Source organism: Moschus berezovskii, chromosome 9 (assembly GCF_049115385.1).
Source record: "Moschus berezovskii isolate FMDL1 chromosome 9, NW_MosBer_1.0, whole genome shotgun sequence".
In the NCBI taxonomy this organism is placed as follows: domain Eukaryota; kingdom Metazoa; phylum Chordata; class Mammalia; order Artiodactyla; family Moschidae; genus Moschus; species Moschus berezovskii.
Window position 1 is genome coordinate 22,982,306 of NC_142468.1, and position 6,644 is coordinate 22,988,949.

Consider the following 6,644-nt stretch of genomic DNA (forward strand, 5'->3'; position numbering starts at 1 on the left):
GCTGGCTGGAGCTATTTAATGAAGGGTGTGGCCATCAGATGTCATGAAGCCCATAGAGGCTAACAGGAAGGAGGAAGGGACAATGATGTACTGGAGCTGGCTTACATCGACTGATTGTTAAATTTTCAGGAATTTCATGAGCTGCTTGTTCAACAGAGCCATAACAGTAAATTAAATTTTATAAACTTAAATTAATATTAAAAACAAAGGTAATCAATACTAAAGACAGATCACAGCCTAATTATTTTGCTGCCGTTTGCTATTATCCATGCTCTGGAGTTATTTGCATTACATGGATGTAGTGAAAATACTACATAGTGCTATGGCCCTGTGCTTCTCTTCCCGAATTCACGTTTTGTGGCATCACATTCGGTAGTTGGGAATCAGACATAGGGAGATTATTTGTACCACAGAAACTGACACACTCTACAAATGGGGGCTTGATATATTGTTTTGTTGATTGTCTAGACTTAAGAAAGTGATAGAGAAAATGCTTAGAAGGCAGAATAAGCATAAAAGTATGTTCTCTCTGTAGCAATGACATGGTGAAGGACTCAAGTAGTCAAGGTAATTTTTTTCCAGTATTCAAAAACAACTATCCAGTTCAGCAAAGAAATCACTCCTGATGCTGACGAATGAGTGAAGTTCTTGGATGCATCCTTGTTTCACTTTTGACTTACTGATGACTGTAAGTGTGATTATCAACCAACATTCAATGTCAGTTCTCCATGTAGGAAACCGATGGTGAAACCATGACCATCAGTTCAGTTCAGTCAGTTCAGTCGCTCAGTTGTGTCCAGCTCTTTGTGACCCCATGAATCACAGCATGCCAGGCCTCCCTGTCCATCACCAACTGCCGGAGTCTACCCAAACCCATGTCCATTGAGTTGGTGATGCCATCCAACTGTCTCATCCTCTTTCGTCCCCTTCTCCTCCTGCCCTCAATCTTTCCCAGCATCAGGGTCTTTTCAAATGAGTCAGCTCTTCGCATCAGGTGACCAAAGTACTGGAGTTTCAGCTTCAACATCAGTCCTTCCAATGGACACTCGGGACTGATCTCCTTTAGGATGGACTGGTTGGATCTCCTTGCAGTCCAAGGGACTCTCAAGAGTTTTCTCCAATACCACAGTTCAAAAGCATCAATTCTTTGGTGTTCAGCTTTCTTTATAGTCCAACTCTCACATCCATACATGACTACTGGAAAATCCATCATGCTACTAGAAAAGAGGGCATATGAATCATTTCTTTGGGGTCCCAGAAGTAAGATCATTGTAGAATACCAGCGACTCAGCAGTAAGGGGCATGTCTGAAGGACGGAGTGGAAGAGATCAACACAGATGATACAATTCAGAGCCAGCAGCAGAGACTAGCCCATCAGAACAGGAATGCAGGAAATAAACTAGATAGGCTAAGTTGAAGTGTACTATTGGATACCAGTAAGTTTAGAGAATAGAAAAGCGTTGATAACTTCTAAGTTCACAGTGAGCATTAATACCGTTTATTCACACTGCCTTAAAGTTTGAAAGGCCTTTCTTATTCATGAGTTCATGTGACCATTGGAATAGAACTGTGAGGTAATAGATAACTTAGTTTTCAGCATCCTACCTATTTTACATATGGGAAACTGAGACTACAGATCGTTACGTTATTGGCCCAAGGTTTTTCTTTCTACATAGATGGCTAAGCTGGTACTTGATGAAGAAAGAGAAATAGTGCAGACTTTGGGGTCGGGGCTTCCCTGGTGGCTCAGACAGTAAGGAATCTGCCTGCAATGCAGGACACCCAGGTTCAATCCCTGGGTCAGGAAGATAGATACTCTGGAGAAGGGAATGGCAACCTACTCCAGTATTCTGGCCAAAGAATTCCATGGACAGATGAGCCTGGTGGGCTATAGTCCATGGGGTTGCAAAGAGTCAGACACAACTGAGTAACTAACACTTTCACTGTCTTGGGGTCAGACCCACCTGGGTTAAGAACCCAAACTTGTAGTTTATGTGACTTTGGTAACATTTGTCTTTTGAAGTTTTTTTGTATTTTTTGTTTTTTTAAGGAGAAAGACTGGTCTATAGGCTTTTTAAAAAATTATTTATTTATTTTTGGCTGTGCTGGGACTTTGCTGCTACACACAGTCTTTCTCTAGTTGCCGCGAGCAGGGGCTACTCTTTGTTGCAGTGTACAGGTTTCTTCTTTATGGCGACCTCTCCTGTTGCGGAACACGGGCTCCAGGGCATGCAGGCTTCAATAGTTGCAGCTCTTGGGCTCTAGAGCACAGGTTGTGGCGCATGGGCTTCGTTGCTCCTTAGCATGTGGGATCTTCCTGGATCAGGGATCGAACCTGTGTCTTCTGCATTGGCAGGCGGATTCTTAGCCACCGGATCACCTTTTGAAGTTTTGTTGTTCGTTTTTAACTTATCAAATGGGGACAATAATGTGCCTAATTTACAAGTTTGTAGCAAGAGTTGGTTTAGATGAGATAATAAGTGTAAAGGACCTGTCACTTAGGAGGCCTAAATTTGCACCCTGAAATGGTTCCCAGTGGCAGGCCAATTTATGGCCAAAGCTCCTTGTTGTGTTTGGTGTTTTAAATGCCGTTGGTGCTCAGGACTGAATGGTATATGTGAAGATAAACATGAAGGCGGTATAGTGCAGGGGCCAGGAGATTTCATTTGAGGTTCCTGAAATGTCATTTTTTAGCTTTGACCTTGAGCCTCAGTTTCCTCATCTGTGACACTGGGAGGAGCCTGCTTGGCTCCTCCCCTGGAAACACTGCCAAGGCTGAATGAGATAAAGCACTGAAAAAGACGCAGCTGGTCTCACAGGCCCTTTTGTTATGAACCCCTGGGGCCTCTGGCTCTGGGTGCTCAGATGACCACTCACTGCAGCAAGCCCACTGGGCTCCTTTGAGAAGAACTGGGCTCCTCTGGTAGATGCTGACCTCCCACTGGCCTGTCTGCAAGTGGAGACACGGTTTCTGGATGCTGGGCCAAGAGGCAAGTCAGCCAATCAGTGAGGCTCAGGTGCCAAGCACATGGAAGAGAACCTGCAAAGCACTCCGGGCTTTTTGCTCAAAAGCCGTGGGAGCGAGACAAAGGGTGCCTTCCCTTGCCACATTCTTCAGCAGCGGGCTTTCCAGCCTGCCTTGCCCCAGAAACGCCTGTGCAGATGTGAGCACGTACGCCTCCCTGGATGCTGACTGTGTCCCTGAGAGTGTGCATCGCAGTGCCAACTCCACTCTCCCACAGCTGCCTCTACACCTGTGGGCCCTGCAGCCCTAATCTCCCTGGGTCTCAGTTTCCAGACCTGCCAGGTAAGAGACTCAAGCACCCTAAACCCACTTCTTCCTGAGAGTTCTAAAAGTTCATGGGTAGTTTTAGAGTCTCTGGGACCTCTGTGGGACAGCCTGCCTTCACCAACCACATGCAGCCCTGTCCCTTGTTCTAACTCAGGGACACCGGTGTCCCCACACGTTACCCACTGTGAGGATCTGGAGTCAGCCTGCCAGGAGGGGCTCTGGTTTTCATTTACTGTGACCCTGGGTAAGTCACTGTAACCTGTCTGTGCCGTGTTTCTTTTATCCCTAAAAGGAAGACTCGCAGTCACATTTCCCTCATAGGTTTTTACATAGATGTCTGAGCCGGTATATCTGACATATGAGTTAACATACGAGTTAGCACAAATGTATGAGTTCAAAATGGGTAGGAAAAACACTTCAACCAGTGCCGGGCATGAAGCAAGACTAATTATAAGTGACGAATCATAGTCGTTACTACTGTCCAGTTTCTAGCCCAGTTATTATTCTGGTACCATTTTTCTGACTTCTCATTGTAGCCTGTCCCCCAGCCACCTCATGTTGGCTACTGCCATGAGCGCTCCAAGATTCACGGAAGCTTGGGAGAAAGAGAAGTTGCCTAAAGCACATGGGGAAGGAGGCTGAGAAGGGGATGAAGCTGGGCTTAGGGAGGGAGCGGGAGAACACAAAGGTCATGGAAACAGGATGAGGGAACAATCAGGATGAGGCCAACAGCCCAGCGCAGTAGCAAGAGCAACTGTGGCACGGGTCCACTGTTCCTTCCAGCATCTGCCTTAATCTAACTTTGAGTAACATGGTGGGAACTTTTAGTACTATGATGGTATAGAACTAGTTCAATTCTCCAAATACTAAGCTCTTTGAGGGGAAGCCTTATCTTTGCCTTCCTTGTGTCACTCAATATAAGGCCCTTAAATTGAACTGTGTTTGAAAGTTAGTGTATTCACCACACACCTCCTCCCTTGACTTAGGGTGGAGGGCTGAGAACACTGTGGCCTCTTGGTCTTAACCCCAGGCCTGTTCATGCTTCTGCTACTGTGCTGGGCCCTGTGGGCATCTGGAATCCCCGAGACACCCAAGCAAGCTGCAAGACTTATGCCGCTGCCCCACAACCTGTGCCACTTTCTGCTGTCACTTCTAACCCACCCCGTGGCCCCATGCAGGATCTGTGCCAGGTGAAACCAAGAGACTTGACATCTCCTCAAACAATATCTCAGACATGCAAGACCCAACCCAGATGTTTTTAGATCCCCCTGAATTTTCCCCAGGGCTTCCTTTGTGGCTCAGAGGGTAAAGAATCCATGTGCAATGCAGGATACCTAGGTTTGATCCCTGGATCGGGAAGATCCCCTGGAGAAGGAAATGGCTACTCACTTCAGTATTCATGCCTGGAGAATTCCATGGACAGAGGAGCCTGGCGGGCTTGGACACGACTGAGTGACTATTTAGCAATTCCCTCTAGATGCTGAAAAACCCCAATCCTCAAGATACGACCTCAGGAAGGGGAGTAGGAGAGACCTGGCTAGTCTAACTGCTGCCCCTCTTCCTCTCCTTCCTCAGTTTCTCCTCCTGACCCAGAAGAGCTTTCTGCTGTCCCCACTGTGCTGCAGGAACTTTCCTCAGGTCGTCTCCTGTCTTCTCTCCACTGTAGCTTACTGTAAGTTCTGTTATCAGACTTCCTGGCTCTGCTCCTGTTATGGAAAAGGAAGACTTTAATGTTTAGGATTCCTCAAGAGTCATCGTGGACCCTGCAGGCTGGTCAGTGGCCCATCGTCACAGACGGTGTCCCCTCCACAAGAAGAAGCCATAGCAGAAGATAACTCATGGGGAAAGGACAATACGATGTTTTAGGAGGTTCACCGATATCGCCCATGCTGCTTCTGTGTGCTTTGACATATCATTTCTTATTGTACTTATGGATGTATATTTAGAATAAGTGAGAAGGGCATATACAGCAAATGAAAGTGGACTTTGCCATGTGAGGAAAACAATTTTCATCTCTTTCGGCTAAAGCTTGTTTCTGATTTCTATAATTAACATACGCTACTTTAACTGAGAATTTCTTAACATTTTATTTGAAATTCATATATGAATGAATTAATATTTTATATGTAAATAATTCTATAGCCTTCATTTATATAACTATATATTATGAAATATATAATAACAATATATATATTATGTATTATATAACTGCACTCTCTGCAGTGGAAGTGCAGAGTCCTAACCACCGGACCGCCAAGGAAGTCCTAGAATATATACTATGCATTAGTATAATGTTGTTGTTCAGTTGCTAAGTCATATCCAACTCTTTGCAACCCCATGGACTGCAGCACTCCAGGCTTCCCTGTCCTTCACTATCTCCTGGAGTTTGCTCAAACTCATGTTTGTTGAGTCGGTGATGCCATCCGACCATCTCATCCTCTGTCACTCCCTTCTCCTCCTGTCCTTGATCTTTCCCAGCGACTGAGTCTTTTCCAATGAGTTGACTCTTTGCGTCAGGTGGCCAAAATATTGGAGCTTCATCTTCAGCATTGGTCCTTCCAATGACAATTCAGGGCTAATTTCCTTTAGTATTGACTAGTTTGATCTCTTGCTGTCCAAGGGACTCTCAAGAATCTTCTCCAGCACTGCACAGTTAGAAGGCATCAATTCTTCATCATTCAGCCTTCTTTACGATACCACTCCCATGTGTGTATAGAAAAGCTATAACTTTGACGTAGCGTTAGTATATATCATACTGTTAATATATATATGTTAATATATAGGTGACTGTTCTTAAAGAGATATTGGAAGATAACACAACAAAATAATAGTTTTTCAGTTGTGTTTTTTTCTGTATTTTCTGTTTCTTGCATTGGGCATTTATTATTGTTGTAATTAGGAGGGGAAAAAATGTGTGTGTGTGTTTCTGTTTGGTGGAAACAAAAGTTTTCAAGTTATTTTTAGGTCATTAGTTTTGTTTGTTTTCCTGGTAGAGGGTATGTGCTTTTCTTTCTTCCCCCCACATGTATAATATTTTTGCTTGTTTCTTTGTGCCATTTTTATTTGTTCTTGGCAACTGTACATTTCTTTTCATTTAAAAGAGAAGAAATCAGAACTCATATGCTTCTCTCTCCATCATCATCACCAGTAAATCCATTTTTACCCTTTGACTAACCTAAATTTAGAGGATAAGTATTAAAATTAGCTTTTTTTCCCCTTCTAGTTTTTTGAGATATAATTGACACACAGCACTGTATAAGTTGAAGGCGTCCAGCATAATGACTTGACTTACATACATCATGAAATGATTATCACAGTACATTTAGAAGACATCCATCATCTCATACAGATA